Consider the following 16,593-nt stretch of genomic DNA (forward strand, 5'->3'; position numbering starts at 1 on the left):
CTAACACGAAGGGTTGGGGGAATATGTTTAATAAATAATGTATTTGTTTATGTGTAGGAAATTTTTTAAAAACTTTAAAAAATAAGCTTTTAAAAATAAAACAATGAACAAAACAAATAGCTCTAAAATAAGTAAAATGGCTGCTTTATTTAAGTGTGTAGCATTGTGGTTGCTATCCTAATAAAGGGACAGAAATAATTGCAGCTGTGTATAACTAATTGTCAACATTAAAAAAATTTTCTGTGGGAAGATACTTCATCTAATCAAGTAGACCTTCCTAAGCGACCCTTTGTTTTCATGTTATACAGTCACATTCCCAGAAGGACGTGTAAAAGTCCTTGATTAACAATTGATTTGTGATATTATTTATTTATTGGACATTTATTTATAAATAGTATCTTATGTTTTGGATTTTAATATTTTGACTTCTTCTCTGACAATTTCATACACGTATGTAGTGTAATTTGCGCATTCACCCCATCACCCTCTCCTGCCCCCCTCTCTTTCAGATCTCTTTTTGTTATTTGCTTCAATTAGGGTTGCTTGCATGATCCTGGCTGTGGGGCTGCTTAGTAGAGAGAGCATGGAGCACACTCCAAAGAAAAACAATGCCCCTTCCCCTAGCAACTATTAACTGCCAATAGCTCCTCAGCTAGGAGTGGGAGGTCATGAACTCCCCCACCATAGACGAGGGAATATAGATGTGCTCAATCTTGTGCAGGTAATTAGTTGCTGTGAATTCAGGATCTTATGTTTTTAAATTTTGTTTCTTAATCCATTCATTATTTTAAAGATAGAAACTTATCTAATAGCCTAGGCTAGCCTGAAATTCACCCAATTTGGCTTCAGACTCTTTAAAAACTCCTCCTGACTCAGCTTCCTGAGTGGTGGGATTACAGATATGAACCACCATGCTCAGCTCTCAGACGAGATCTTTCTCTGTCGTACAGCCTGAAGCTTGCTATGTAGCCAAGGCTAGTCATAAGTCTTGTTTCCCTTGCCACCTAAATCACAGCTCGTGTCATGTGACTAGCTCCTTTTCTTTTATGCTGTTCCTTTGGAAATACTGTTTCATTTCTGATCTTAGGCTCTCTCTAGATCGCCAACACAGAGCAGGCATTGTTAAGCAGACATGGATACTGATCAATATACTGTCTTTTCTAGTGGAAGGCCATCTAATTGACGCTGACGTCAATTTATATGGACAGTCACAGCTGCGGGAACAGATGCTTCTCTCCCATCCATGCCATTACATTTTGACTCAGGGTGCCAGCTCTCAGGAATTTTTGAGCTGATAAGCGTCTGATTCTCTTGGACTACCTGAAGATGATTCTAAAACAGCTATGATTCATTGCTGATGGAGTCACCTGCCATTTAGAGTTCCGCAGATCCTATGGCTCATGCTGCGAGCCTTGGCTTCTATGCCCCAGATGCTTACAATCACCTCATTCATGGCTCCTTATAAAGCAATTACTTGGATCCCTCCAACAGGAAATTGATACAAGCTTAATTAAAATATCCTTATAAAAATAATTCTTATGGTTGTGAACGTCATTGTAGAAGGAACTGCCAAATTTTAACGTTGCGTTCTCCTCCGTTTCACCTTTGGTTGTGGGAACATATTTTAAATAGAAAGATGTTTGTCATCATTGAAATAGCTTGGATTTTATGACCACCCCATAATATCCAAGAGAAACATGAGCGTCTGTCCTTGTTACAAAGCAGCTCCTGTAGCCGAGCTCCTCAAGAAGAATCTCTGCAATGACACTGGAATCTGCGTCTTTAATAAGATTCCCAAGTCAGCCTTGTGCCCGCTCCACACGTGCCCCGGAGGTTGATTGTTTCATCGTAGGCATGGTTCCCACACTATCTCAACTGGTTAGTAGTTCTCTGCTCTAGAAGGAAATGGCAGCGTTCAGTGATTATCTCTACTGAAATGTGTGACTAACCGTTGTTAAGGTGGTGTGGCTGCCCCACCCAGGCCCTGTTTACAAGTCTGGCACACTCATCCCCAGCTGCTTACTCTAGTTTACCAAGAGCCAGGGCTGGCTCTGTTTACTTTATATTTAGCAGCTCTGAGTGGTGGCTGCTAACAGCTCACAGCTGTGCTCTTCTGTGAAGAACTGCTCTCTGCTGGTGACCACCTCACGCAGCAATGCCTGCAAGGTTACGCACTCCACAGCACAACCAATGGCTGAGTGCTGTGTGTAGATTGAGAGTGTATATTCAAAAAATCTAGAATACTAAGTGCTCTGAAGTGATACTTTTAAATACTAACGTGAAACTCAAAATGGTTTGACGATTTTCATTCTAATTAAGAAAGCTCAACGGGTAAAGTCTATGTGAATAATTCAAAATCCTCAAAACTCTGAAATCTCAATGCTTCTTGTACCTAGCATTCTAGAAAAGGGCTACTTAGCCTGTAGGAACAAAAGCCTTTTGCCACAAGGGAGAAGAGTCTGTGATGCTATCCTTGCTCTAAAGATCCCTATAGGGTCAAGCTGACGCTAGCTAGACTTCTGCTAAAGCCAATTTCTTTCCTTAGCTTCCATGATTCCCTGTCCTTTTTCTTTGTTCCCTTCCTTCCAGGTATCTAGGTTTCTTCTGGGTACACCCTAGAAAATTAAAAAGTACTGGCCAGAGTGTAACAGAAAGGAAAGCTTCACCCATTATTTTGAGCATTATAATGGATTATATGGAGGTTGCTCTAAGGGTTTTTAATATGATGTACCACATGACCCAGACTTATGAATATATACCAAAGGCAACTGTACCAACATCTGTAGAGATATCTGCAGATGTCATGGTATGCTCATTATAGCATTACTCACAACACCCAAGATATGAAGTCAACCTCAACGTCCGTCAGTGGATGGATGGTGGCTTAAAGAACTCGAGGAATGTAGTAGATATAATGGAATGTTGTTCAGCGTTGAAAATAAGAAAATGCTGTTATCTGTGACAGCTTGGAGAGACTAGGAAGACATGATAAGTAACAGAAACGAGACACTGAAAGGCAAATAGTGCATGATTTCCATTGCACTTGCACATGGAATTGAAAAGGACAAAAAGGGCAAGGATATAGAAATAGAATAGTAGCTACAAGGAGGATAGGGGGTGGGTGGAGGTTTAGGTCAATGTATGCCATGTTACTGTTACGTGGGATGTACATATCTAAATATAAAATGTATAGCATAAAACTATAGTTAATGTTACACACTATAAATTAAAGTATAGATTTTAGATGTTTTTACAATGTGGGATTCTCCTTTGTATGCTGTGAATAGAGTTGATTAATTAATAAAGAAAACTGGCTTGGCCTGATAGGGCAAAAGAATAGAGGTAGGCAGGGAAAACTAAACTGAATGCTGGGAGAAAGGAGGCAGAGCCAGGAGAAACCATGGAGCTTCTGTAAAGGTAACTGAGATGACGAGTATGTTAGACTGTTATAACTGTTTCACTCTGTAAATGTATATATCCAAACATCTTAAAAATATTTTTCTGAAAACCTATTTGCTTTGACATTATATTACATAAGTCAATACCATTGTTCAGCAGTTGAGGAACCATCTCCTAAGCAAATGTTATAAAAATCGCAAAATCAATTTGCAATAAATTCAGACATGTGGGGAAAGCAGGTAGGTAACTGCACCTTTTCTCCATTCCTCTAAGTCCATACCCCCATCTCTTCCTCATCTCTGTAGCAAATCACCTGCCACAGCCTCCCCTTCCTCTCTGCCCCCAACCCCAACAGTCAATTAGAACTTCTCCAACCTTCCTCCCCACCACATCCAGCAGACATTCCTTGGGAAGCCACGGGCCACTCCCACTAGGGAAACAGGAACGCTAACTGCAGATCTTCCTTCCTCCATTCTCATCTTCAACTCTGTAGAAGACAACCTGCTGTTGCCTCCTCTCCCTCCCTACTCCCATCTCCAGTGGATAGTACAGATCTTCCCCTCCAACCCTCACCCCATTGCTTTATTAAAGGTCCTCAACTCCAGTCGGCATTCCCTGGAAACCAGCAGGTCACTCTGGCTAGGAAGGCAAGGAGCCTCTTCTGATGTTCACCTCTCCTTCCTCTCCTCCAAAGCTAATACCCTAGTCCTACCCCCATTTGTGTGGCCTTTTCTATTTCTCCCACAACCTTCCTCCCCACTCACCTTGTTGTTCCAGCCTCCAGTTCCAGCAGGAATTCTCTGGGAAGTTGACAGCCTAACCTGCCAGAAAAGCAAGTAGGCTTATTATCCTTCAGAAGTCTGGATTTTTTGTTTCTGTTTTGTTTTGTTTTATGAGAGAGAGAAAAGGGGTAGATTTGGATAGGAATGGAGTTGAAGAGGAACCAGGTGGAACAGATGGAAGGGAAACAATAATCAGGATATATTATGTGAAGAAAATGCCTGTTTTCAATAAAAGGAAAAATAGAATGAAGAATTAATAACAAAATGTAAATTTGAAGATCAAGATTTTTAAAAGAAAGATGTGGCCTATCCTTGAGTTTTTATGGTTGTGTTGTGTGTATGTTTCTTGAGCTTTTACTTCTATCTTATTATCATGTAGAGAAGTAGTCAAAGCTTCGTTTGGATGCTCTTCTGTCACTCAATTTTTTTTTTTATTTCAACATCACTACCAGGTACACCAGCATAATGCTAATGTTTGCCCATTTGGGAAGAAAGTTAGTTTAAAGGTATATAACTCATATTAAAAAATGTCTGACAGTGGGCTAGCACTTTTAGATCATTAACATCGATGAATCTTGGGTTATTTTTGTAATTAACCAAAGAGAAGGACTCTTTAATGATTGGTTCAGCCTTTCTATTGAGTTAGAAAGTTTGTTTTGATTAGAAAAGCGACTCACTCAAATCATTCCATAAAGTTAAGTCTCCACGTGGCCTATGGCTGGGAAAAACCAAGTAGGTAAGAATGTCTTACAGTTTCTCTTGTTTAGATATTTGAGATGATAGTAGGGTGTAACACTATAGGGATTCCTGACTGAAACAGCATTAGATACAAAAGAATATAGAGAAGTAACTAGGCAATGCCAAGACCTACCCAAGGTGACACTAAATCTAGAGGGCCAGGGGTCTTACTACCCCCCATCTTCAAGTATTTGAAGTTAGGAAAGACGAGATTCCATGTAAGAACCAGTGAGAAATAACTGTTAAATAGGCGAATAGAGGGGATACAGAAATGGACTTCTAATGCTGTGGAGAAATTTTAGATAAATATCAGAGAATCGGTAGCAGTTGAAATATGAAAGTTATGAAGCTATTCAAATGAAGAAATCATGAGACAAATTACCAGAGTAGGTAGTAAAACCAGCATTTAAAGATTCATTAGATGCTCATTCGTCTTTAAGACAGGATTTAAGAAAAATAATGAGATCTACCTTGTGTTGCTGCTAAGAGATGAGCTAAATGACCCATGAGAGGACTTTTCAAACCCAAGCGATTGTGTTTAAATGCTAAAATCCATCTGCTAGAAGAGAAATTAAATCCAGTAAGCATTCTCCTCAGGAAAAAGGAAAAAACATTCTTTATATGAGCAATGCACTATTTGCTCTCACATTCTTTCTCTTCATCCCTTCCAAATTAAAAATTAAATCAAACCTATCTCAAAAATAATTTTCTTGATATTAATCCCCAAGAATGGGATTGATTGCCTAATATGCCAAGAATGTCAAACAAACCTCCCTAGGCTTCATATTGCTAACAATCTCCTGCACTTTATATGGAGAAATACTCTGAATCTGCATACAGAGGTACGTGGATGGCCAGTAATGCCTGTCCTGCTCAGGTGGGGCAATTGGAACACATTCAACAGACACTTCCTACTCCTGCTGCATAGCAACCCGAGGAAGAGTGACGATTAACCTCGGTTTTAAAAAGTGATATTTTGTTATTTTGAGGTATGTATGATCTCATGGTTATCAATGAAATTTGTTGTATTGTATGATGGTCTCCTTTCAAGGATATGGCTATAGCAGCTAGTATTTAGTCAATAAAAAGAGAGCCAATAGAAGATGGAAATACACTAAAATTGCAGAAATCTTTTCTTCAAATCTAGTTGAAATCTAAGGTGGGAAGCATAAGGTCTGATTCAAGAGGAGTGCGTTGGGGGTGGGAACAGAGAGGGGTGGAGGAAGGGACTGGGTGGAGAAGAGGGAGGGGAGGGAAACTGTGGCCGAGATGTAAAATAAATAATTTATTTATTCATTTATTTACTCTTATAGAGAAGAAACAAAACTGATGTTTTGTGGTCATGTACCACATTGCGTAGCTTAGCTAAGGGCACAGGCAGCATCCCCCTACTATTGATTATGGAACTAATTCCACAGCACACAGTTGACCTACAGTGATAATACATTCCCAAAGCTATAGCATTTATTACAAAGCTACATTGTTTATATATATACCTTACCTAGAACTCTAGTCTGCAGTGTTTAGTAACTTCTATTTCTTTTGCTGGCTAGACATACTCAACCACTAAATGACCTTCAAGGTCCAGTAAATAAGTCTTGCTTGTAAAACCTAGTTGAAATCTTTCTGGGAATTCAACCCAGAGTGTTTCAAGTCCAGAGTCAATATCCTCTTCCTTACTCTACCATTCAAAGTTGTAGAAAGCTCTTATGTGCTTCTGGTGCCTGTTGTAATAGGAGACCCTTATATAACGCACACATTCCTTGCCTGCTCTGTATCAGCTGGGCAGAGGAGACAATATGAATAAGTTAACAAGAGATGAGGTGAAGGTAACAATGGGCTATTGCCTAACACACTGAAACTCAAAGATTTATCAAATGAAAGAAAATAACCGAATGAATGAATACAAGGAATTATGAGACTCCTTAAATAATTGGAGAAAAGTGCCGTTTGGACTTTGAACAACATGATAAGGCCAAGACTCAGAACCTGGCCAGGACAGATAAGACGACTGTTTTCCCACCTTGCTATCATGGGCCATCCTTCTAAAACTGGAAAACAAGGAGAGCTTTGCATAGGAGGTACACATGTCTGTGGGCAAATCCCATGGCAGGAAGGCCAAGCATCAGATCAGCAGGGGAATTCATGCGGGCATGACGAAATTTGGCTGCATTTAGTCTAAGCATTCTCTAGAGTGTGTAGCATGAAATGATGTTATGAGCAAGATCAATAAAGTGTACAATTTGTTCTAACTGTGGGACTGGCCTGGGACAAAGAGACTTTCTTTTTCCAGCAATTTAATGTTAGATTGGGAGAATACATGTAAAACACAAGAGCTTTAATGTTATTGGAGTAAACAAGTGGGCTTAAGTTGGATGACTAGAGAACTTCAAGAAATTTCTGAATGAAAAATGGAACTTGTTTTGGATTTACTAATTTATGCATTGCTCCTTTTGGGTTTTAAGCAGTACTTCTGTTCTCACTTTTAGAGAAAGGGGAGTAAGGTTTGAGCATTTCAGTGTTTGGATGTAAGGCTGGTGTACTGGCTAGTTTTGGGTGTCAAACTTGACACAAGCCAGAGTCATCAGAGAGGAGGAAGCCTCAACTCTATGAGACCAATTAGGGAGGGCTCAGCACATGGTGGGTGGTGCCATGCCTGGGCTGGCAGTTCTGGGTTCTACAAGAAAGCAGACTGAGCAAGCCATGGGAAGCGAGCCAGTGAGCAGCACCTTCCATGGCCTCTGCATTAGCACCTACCTCCAGGTTCCTGTCTTGAGTTCCTGTCCTGACTTCCTTCAGTGATGAACAGTAATATGGATGTGTAAGCCAAATAAACTTTTTCCTCCCCAAACTGCTTTTTGTGTTTCATCATAGCATACCCCAAGACTGCTGGATTGACTCAAATTAGTCTTTGTTCTTTAGTTGTTTTTAATTTATTTTTATTTCATGTGCATTTGTGTTTTGCCTACACATAACACTGCATGAGGGAGTTGGAGTCCCTGGAACTGGAGTTACAGACAGCTCTGAGCATCATGTGGGTGCTGGGAATTGAACCTGGGTCCTTTGGAAGGTCAATCTTAACCACTGAGCCATTTCTCCAGCCCCTACTCTTTGTTTTTAATGTGCTCATACAGAAGAATATATAAATCTTGGGAATAAATAGTCTAGAACCTGATAGCAGAACAAGTTTGTCTTTGATTAATGGGGACTTTATCTTACAGTTATTTAGACAATGTTTCTTCCTTTTATTATTCATTGCTTTCAGTTATTTATAAATGCAACAATCAGATGATATTTTGTGTTCGTTTGGATTTTGATAACATTCTAAGTGAACAGTTTTTTGGTTTTTTTTTTTTTTGGTTGTCTGTTTGTTTTTCAAGAGAGGGTTTCTCTGTCCTGGAACTAACTCTTGTAGACCAGGTTGGCCTTAAACTCACAGAGATCTGCTTGTCTCTGCCTCCCAAGTGCTGGAATTAAACGTGTACACCACCACCGCCTGCTTTAACTGAACTACCTGACAATCTGCATAGGGAATGTCTTAGTCTGCCTCTCTGTTGGTGTGATAAAAAATGACCAAATACTACTTGGGAAGGGAATGGTTAACTGTAACTTAGAGGCTATAGGAATGCAGGGCAATAGTCAAAGCAAGAAGTGAAACACATACCATGGAGGAACACCACCAACTGGCTTGCGTCTTTGGCTTGATTATTAGATACTTTTCTTATACTGCCCAGCCCCGTATGCCTAGGGGTAGCACCGCACACAGTAAGCTGGGCCTTTCTGCATCAGTTAGCCATGAAGAAAATGCCTTCCAGAGGCAATTTTTCAGTTGAGTTTGCTTCTTCCAAGTCATGTCAAGTTGACAACCAAGATTAGCCATCACAGTGGAGTTATGTAAAAAGATATTTTTCAGCTCCATTTTCTCATAACCATAGATAATGCCAACTAGGAAAAGGTACTTCCTTGCACCATCCCTGCTACATATAGGCTGTGTATTTTGAACCTTTATGGAATTTGTTAATATTGCTTGTTTCAAACCACATTTAGAAAACAGGCAGAAATATTTATTTTATTTTATGTTCTTGGGCCCAGACTGCAGCTGAGTTTTCTGGGGAAACTAGAAAACTAATAATATAAGAATTATATGCTTTCTTGTTTAATGATAGGAATATGAAATTACGCCTTTAGGGGTTAGAAATGAATCTTTGCAGGAGCTCACAGTACCTGAGTGTTCTCCATTTATAACAGGACAGGCTAGTATAGCTGGGAAGACAAAAGCATGCAGGAGCTCACAGTACCTGAGTGTTCTCCATTTATAACAGGACAGGCTAGTATAGCTGGGAAGACAAAAGCATGCAGGAGCAGTGACAGCAATAGATAGAAATTGGTGGGGAAGCACTTTCATGCTCCCCAGATGAAATCCTTCTGAGGTGCATGTTGTACATCATAGGTTAGCAATATTGTGGCTAAGTTCAAAACATTGTAGTCTGTGTGGGCCACATGGTCTCTTGTGTAATTATTCACCTCCATGTTCAAGAGTGAAGGGAACCACAGAAATATGTAAATAAATCAACATGGTTAGGTTCCGTTAAAAGTCTTTGCGGACACCAAAGTTTGAATCCCATTTAATTTTATGTTACACATAGCTCTTTTGGACATTTGCACATAATTGCAAGCATAGAAAGAGTTCCTATCTGCTGAATTTAGTTTACATGTTAACGTTTCCTTCAAAAGCGTATTAAAGACTTTGTCCCCTTGGTGGTACTATTATTGGAAGGTAGTAAAAACTTTAGTGAGAGGTTCTTAGGTCATTTTTGCCTATAAGGGGTACTGTAAGATCTTAGCCTGAACCCTATCTTTTTGTTTCCTGCCTCATGAAGTGGGGAGATTTCATCCCAGACTCCAAACTTTTGAACCAAAATTGAACCTTTTGTCTTTATAAATTAACTCTCATTACCTAAGATATTTCACGATAGTGGTAATTAGTTGAGTACTAGATACTGGATAAGCTCTACTGGATTTGGACAAAGGATTTAGTTCAACTCTTGCTCTGTACTACCTCTCAAAGTTTCTCTAGGGATTCTATCTACAGTAGCTGGAAAACCTCCCTGACTATTTTCTTTTTTTTCCCCCTTGTTTTGTTTTCCACCTCACCCAACAGTGTTCCCTGGAATCGAATCCTCCCTCACCACCTCCACCCCCACCCCCAGCCTCCAAACATACCCAGCACTTGGTCTGAGATCTGTTTCCTAGAGAAACAAAATTAAGACACTCATAGTTGAGTGTTTGTGGAGCTTGACATTTTGAGGACCCTAGGAAAGGGTCTTGGAATCCTAGAAGTAGGTTTAATAAAAGGTTCTGTCCAGCATATTCTCAGATTCATAGCATAATGGGTTAAAGGATTAATGGGTTGGTTAACTTTTATTATTCCAGTCTTCTGATTTGCATCAGAGATAAAACTGAGAGTGCTGATACCTGCAATGAGCCCAAGGCAGCCAGTTCATCTTCTCGGATGCATCACTCATGCTGCGCTTCTCAGCAGTGAGGACAACGAGGTTCTTCATAGCAGCAGGTGCTGGTGACTCAGAGTCAGCCGAGCCGTGTAACAGTCCACAGGAATCCAGGGGTGTTGGGCAGGATGATAACCATTGCAGCAATCTCTGTAGCCATGGGGATTTAGGAAATGTGTTCCCTTCCCAGTGCTCCCTGCAAATAACCAAAGGACGGAATTATTTCTAGATCAAGAACAGCAGGTGGGTAGACAGGGCATTCATTTTTGGGTCCCATCTCGCTCATTTTATGGAGTAATTGCTTTCTCTGCAAATTGAAAAGGCTTTCCTCACCCTGTTCTCTGCTGTTCCAGATGGCTGTACCCTCCCAACCTGGCAGGTTCCTGCCGGTTGGCAGTGAGGCTGTGAACTTACTAAGTGCAGGGTTTTTCGAACTTCAGACACAAATGAAGCTGCCCAGATTCTTCGATTAATCACAGCCTTCTCTGTTGAAATAAGAGGCCGTGACTCGTGAACTAGAAGGAATTCTGAAGCCATTTCAAGCTCTAAATGGTTCTGCTGATTGCTAAGGGTTTGATTAACCAGACTTAATTTCCTTTAGTTCTATTTGGTATGCAACACGCAACAAAAATGTAATTACAAACTTAAAAAATACAAAAAAAAGCTGACAATCCAGTACCAGATTTGGATATTTACAAGTTCTCACCAAATCTTTCAAAAATGTATTTTAATTGGGTTTCTATTAGCAAGTCTGATCCACTGGGACTCCTTAATTGGGAGGGTAAGTCTTAACTCCCTTTCATCATTTTCTCTCCCTTTTAGCCCCAAATAAAAAAAATTCCCTTTATTAAGATGCAAATTTCACATTGAGCATGAGTCCCCCAAAGTAAGCTCTCACTGGGTTCTTTCTGATCCTAAGCCTCTTGAGGACCTGACTTTCAAATTCAAATACAGGGGGGCTATTTGCCAGTGTGCTTTTGGCAGGTGCATAATTGCCCCCTTGAAGTAAACAAGTTGGCAGTGTTGCTAAAGAGAAAGGGATTCTTATTTATTTTGTATGGGAATTAGGTTCTGCACACAAATCCCTCTGAATGCTAGGGCTTCAAATTTTCTGTATGGTTTTCAAATGAAAAGGCATCATGAAGCCAGTGAATGCTCCTGGTCACAGGGTCAGGGAAGTGTAGCCATGGTAATAAAAGCCATGGTGCCAGGGAGCAGCCAACCAATGTTCCAGTCTATAATCATATTGAAATTACTTGTTTAGATTCCACGTGCTGCTTGAAAAACACCTTCCTTTTGACCTGGTGCATTCAGATGTAACAAGACAGGAGGAAGGCAAGGTCTTGAAGAAGCATTGGATGATCAGCTTGTCTTTCTGCCTGTGATAGTCTAGGACCATATGCTGCAAGCTGAGGTGGAGAAGCAAGAAAGGCTATTTTTTTCCCAACAGTTAGCTGCCAAGCTCTGGCATTCTTTCTCCGTGTTGTATAACTCGAAACAGGAGGTATATTTCAGAAGCACATGGGCCACTAAAACACACACACACACACACACACACACACACACACACCTCACTAAGGTTTTCCTAAAGGCTGATTTTGTTAACACATTCCCATCTGCTTTCCAGTGATGAAATATTTTCTTTTATCGTTGTTGTGGTTGTTTTGACACAGGATTCCTCTGTGTAGCCCTGGCTGTCCTGGAACTAGCTCTTGTAGACCAGGCTGGCCTCTGTAAACTATGCTGGCCTTGAACTCAGAGATCCACCTGCCTCTGCCTCCCAAATGCTGGGGTTAAAGATGCATGTCACCACCACCCAGTTATGACAAAATATTTTTATCCATGGATTTATTCTTTGGCTGTAACTTCCTTGTTTTAGTACTATGCATATAATTCTGAGATGCATATGACACCATGATACCTTAGCTTTTGAATTCAAACAAACTATAATCTTTGTTATAGTTAATATATTCAAAATTAAAAGGAACACACTGCACCAATAATTTCTACTTTACTGGATACAGGTAGAGTGGACTAGCAAGGAAAGGGACAGAGAGGGCAAACAGCATGATCAATGTAATTGTGTTTAAAGAAAACTTCCATGATTTCATTTAACCTGACCTAACTGCCACGAAAGTTCTAAATACATGTCAATTCTGTGAGATTTATAATCAAATAAATATAGGATCAAGTAAATTCTATATTTGAGAATATGGGAATGAAGGATTTTATCCATGTGGCTAGTGGAGATATGATTCTATGGCATTACTCCAAGTTCCACTTTGCTATCCTCACAACATCTGTGCCCTTACTCTTAGGAGACTAATAACATACTTAATGGAATATGTCTCTGTTTATCCAGCAGAAGATGTATGAAGACATGGGAACATAAAAATCGCTACACTGTGAAAAACTACAGAAAAGGGGACACTCATAAACAGAGCAGAGTTTGGAAAGCATATTTGGCTATTTTGTCAAAAGCTATCATGTGATATAATTAAAAGAGAACTACTTTTCCTAGAAAATTGTTGTGCAAAAGCAACTTGACAGACAAGAGAACAAAAATGCAAATATGAACAAGATTGAAAAATGTGCATTGTAATACTGCATATGTGAAAAAAGCTGCAGGCAATTTACATGTTCATTATTAGGCTAAATAAATTACAGTCAAGTCACACAGTGAAATATTATTTAACTGTTATCAAGAAAACTGTTTACATGCCCTGATCATATAGAGATCTTTGAGATACATCCATATCAGCTAGATATACATATATGCATATACCTTTTTACAATGAGAAATGAGCAAGTACTTTTGTTGGGAGTGGAGAAAATTCAATTTACACTTTATAATCTGAGTTGCTCGCATTGCTCTTTGGAAATGACAATTACTTCTATAGCATAATAATAAAATAAAAACAAAATGGGTAAAGGAAAAGCAAATTGCTAACATTTTGTCCTGCTGTTTCTTCTGATTGGGCTTCCGAAGAGCTCAGCTCTGCCTTCCTTGATGAACCCTCAACATTTGTGTCCATGCTTAGATTATCTAGGTTCATCATTATGAATGAATATCTTTGTACTTTGAGTCAATGTAAAGAGCTCATAGAACTTCTTATGGGACATCTAGTTCATACATTTATTATCCCAATTTCACACCACTATCAGGGTTACCTAGATTAGAAGGCATTTAATTTATCCATTTCAATGTTCAAAGGATTTTTTCCCCCAGATGTAGGATTATCAAGGACCGTTGAATGAGTCAGGCTTCACCCCTCCACAAACACACACAAGTACCTATTTCAAAAATGTGTATAAATCTAGACTGTATCTCTTATTCATTAGTAACACAATTGTAAGCCTTTTCCCATGCCTTCAAAGAGAAGGTCCCCTGCATTTCCGGTTATCTTAGCTGCTCTCCTCTGGACATTATCCAGCTCCACTGTGAGTTTTTTTGAGAGGTTTCAGAATCAGAGTTGCAAATGACTTTCTCACCATGGTTGTGCAAGATTTTAGCCAGTGTTCTGTTTGGTTTCTGTTGCCTTTGTTCTCGACAAATCACACTATGTGCCAAGTTTAGGAACTAGTTATCAAACTCTATTTAGTCATTCTTTGCCTTCTGTAAGACAAAAAAGCCTCCAGCTGAAAATGTAAACTGTTCAGATGTTTCTAAGTCATAGAATCCCAGAATAGACCTAAACGTGTCATTAGGTATTATCTTGTACAAACTCTCATTTTACTAATTTACTGATAAAATGAGGTCCAGAGAGATTAAGCAAGAAATCTAAATTTAAAAACCCCAATTTCCAGATGGGAGGGTTCAGAGGGGGTAAAGGGAAAGGGAGACTGACATAATCTCATAAATAAAAGAAATAACTTGTTAAATCCAAAATTTCATGTCAGACCTCTTGTTACCACATGTGTGTGCAGAACATATATTTAAAATATTTTATAACTATATATAGAACCACTTAGTAACCCATTCAAATATTGGGGCAGAGTCCTGAAGAAAGCCTGACGTGGTACACTATAGCTATTCACTTGATAAGTCAAGGAGTAGCTTCTGAGAGCCTGAGACAAGAGCCTGTACTGCTTCAGTTGCTATTGAAGGATTTATTTAGTCCTTCTGATGAACCAATATAGAAGTATTTCAATATATTAGTGTTTATATTGCTAGTATATTAGTATTATATTAGTCATCTCATGGTGTCCTGAGTATGTAGCAGTTGTATCTGTAGAGTGCATTGGTTTAATTTAGATAAAATTCAGGTATGACTTGTCTGTATTTGTATGCTTTCTTGTGAGAAGACTTCAAGTTCCTGGAAAAATGATATTTTAAATGTTTCAAAACGTAGGCATCATAAAAGTAACTTTCTGGAGCTCCAAAACCAATATAGAGTAAACCCAAAATCTAACTGGCTTCCACATCCCACAGCATTAGCACAATGTAGACTTTTAACATCAGTCATAAAAATGAAATATTTAAATTGAAAAATAGAGGCATCTACACAGCATCTGTGGGCTCTCTAAAAATGCATGAGCTGCTACTTGTCTGTCTTCAAGGAAAAATGAGTCACAGTAATGCCTCCCTCTGCGCAATAGGCTTTTAAATTGTGATTTGTGCAGTCTAAAAGCAGTTAAGAAGCCCTTGTCAGGAAGACTGTCATGAGATGGTTTGATGGAGACCATTTTGGATAAGTTACCTAATCAACACAATTTCTCCTTTCTCAGAGAAGGGAAGTAAGGAATACCAAATTACCAAGTGGTAGGAGTGTGTGTGTGTGTGTGTGTGTGTGTGTGTGTGTGTGTGTGTGTGTTATAAAAGGATCCTTTGTTCTCTTGTTCTGTTTTCTTCCCTCCAGCTTCTTAGGAGGTTCTCCATGAAACATAGCATATGTAAAAACTAAAGAATAGGATGTACAGAAACGTTCCACCCACTTCTCTGCCCTAAACAAAAACATCTCTTCCCCAGCTGGGAATCACAACACCCATCTTGCCTTTGAGAGTCCCCAGAAAAAGCAAAATGAAAAATGAGGTTTAGGGTATCATAAAGTTTTATTTTCTCACCTTCTGATATCAAATTCTGTCTGAATCATTCAGCATTCAGTCTAAAAACAAAACCATTACACACACACTCACACAAAGGCATGCATGGGGCAGGGTATTTGACTTCATGTGTATCTGTGGAAGCTAGTAAAAACAATCTTTGTCAGATTGTTGTCTTTGCTTGTGTTCAAGATTAAAGACCTCAGCTCAGACAGTAGAGGGAGGGAGGGTGAATATGAAATGAGGCAAAGCAAGCAAGAATGGGCTGTAGCCAAGGACAGACTGAAACCACATGAGTTCTTATTGTGTCTGACCGTAGTCGTACACTTGTCTGGTAGAAGCAGAGGAGTATTCTAAAGCTATACACCTAACTCAGGAATGGAATCAGCCCCCAAAGGAGCCAGGAATAAATACCAGAGCTCTTGAAGCCCAGTTGAGTCTCACTCTAACTGGGTCAGCAGACCAGCGACAAGGAACATACACTATGTTATATCATGGCTGTTTTATTTGCCCATTTTTCAAATCTCATCTAATAACATCTCTTGTGGTCAGCCTAGCCATATGTTGTGTGTGTGTGTGTGTGTGTGTGTGTGTGTGTGTAAATGAATGCAATATCTGGAAAATATAAGCTCAGGCTCTTCAAGTTAACACATTAAAAGTCATCACAGTAACTTAAATACATTCTTGGGAAAGGAGAGATATATTAACACATTGCTGAGGATTAAATCCTAAAAAGTGGGACTCAACGCCTTGCCTGGCTTGTGAAGAAGAGGACAGGGTGCTGCAAGAAGAGATTAGAAGGTACTGAGGTGTCAGGCATTGATGGAGGAAGGTCATTGGTTAATTAATAAAGAAACTGCTTAGCCCTGATAGGTTAGAACATAGGTGGGTGGAGTAAACAGAACAGAATGCTGGGAGGAAGAGGAAGTGAGCTCAGACGCCATGCTCACCTCTCCCGGGCAGACATGATGAAGCTCCGACCCAGGATGGACGTAGGCTAGAATCTTCCCGGTAAGCGCACTTTGGGGTGCTACACACATTAATAGAAATGGGCCCGGCAGTGTTTAGATAAATACAGTTTGTGTGTTGTTATTTCGGGGTATAAGCTAGCCAGGCGGCCA

At 39.6% G+C, this 16,593-nt stretch overlaps 1 long non-coding RNA gene across 1 annotated transcript; it reads right to left on the reverse strand.

Moving 5' to 3' along the window:
• Nucleotides 1–15: 15 nt before the first annotated feature.
• Nucleotides 16–10,751, reverse strand: LOC142840765 (uncharacterized). The gene is made up of 3 exons (XR_012908965.1): nt 10,395–10,751; nt 4,164–4,220; nt 16–1,895 (listed from the first exon to the last, which is right to left on the reverse strand). It is a non-coding gene; the product is annotated as an uncharacterized LOC142840765 (long non-coding RNA).
• Nucleotides 10,752–16,593: the final 5,842 nt, after the last annotated feature.

Source organism: Microtus pennsylvanicus, chromosome X, assembly GCF_037038515.1.
Source record: "Microtus pennsylvanicus isolate mMicPen1 chromosome X, mMicPen1.hap1, whole genome shotgun sequence".
Classification (NCBI taxonomy): domain Eukaryota; kingdom Metazoa; phylum Chordata; class Mammalia; order Rodentia; family Cricetidae; genus Microtus; species Microtus pennsylvanicus.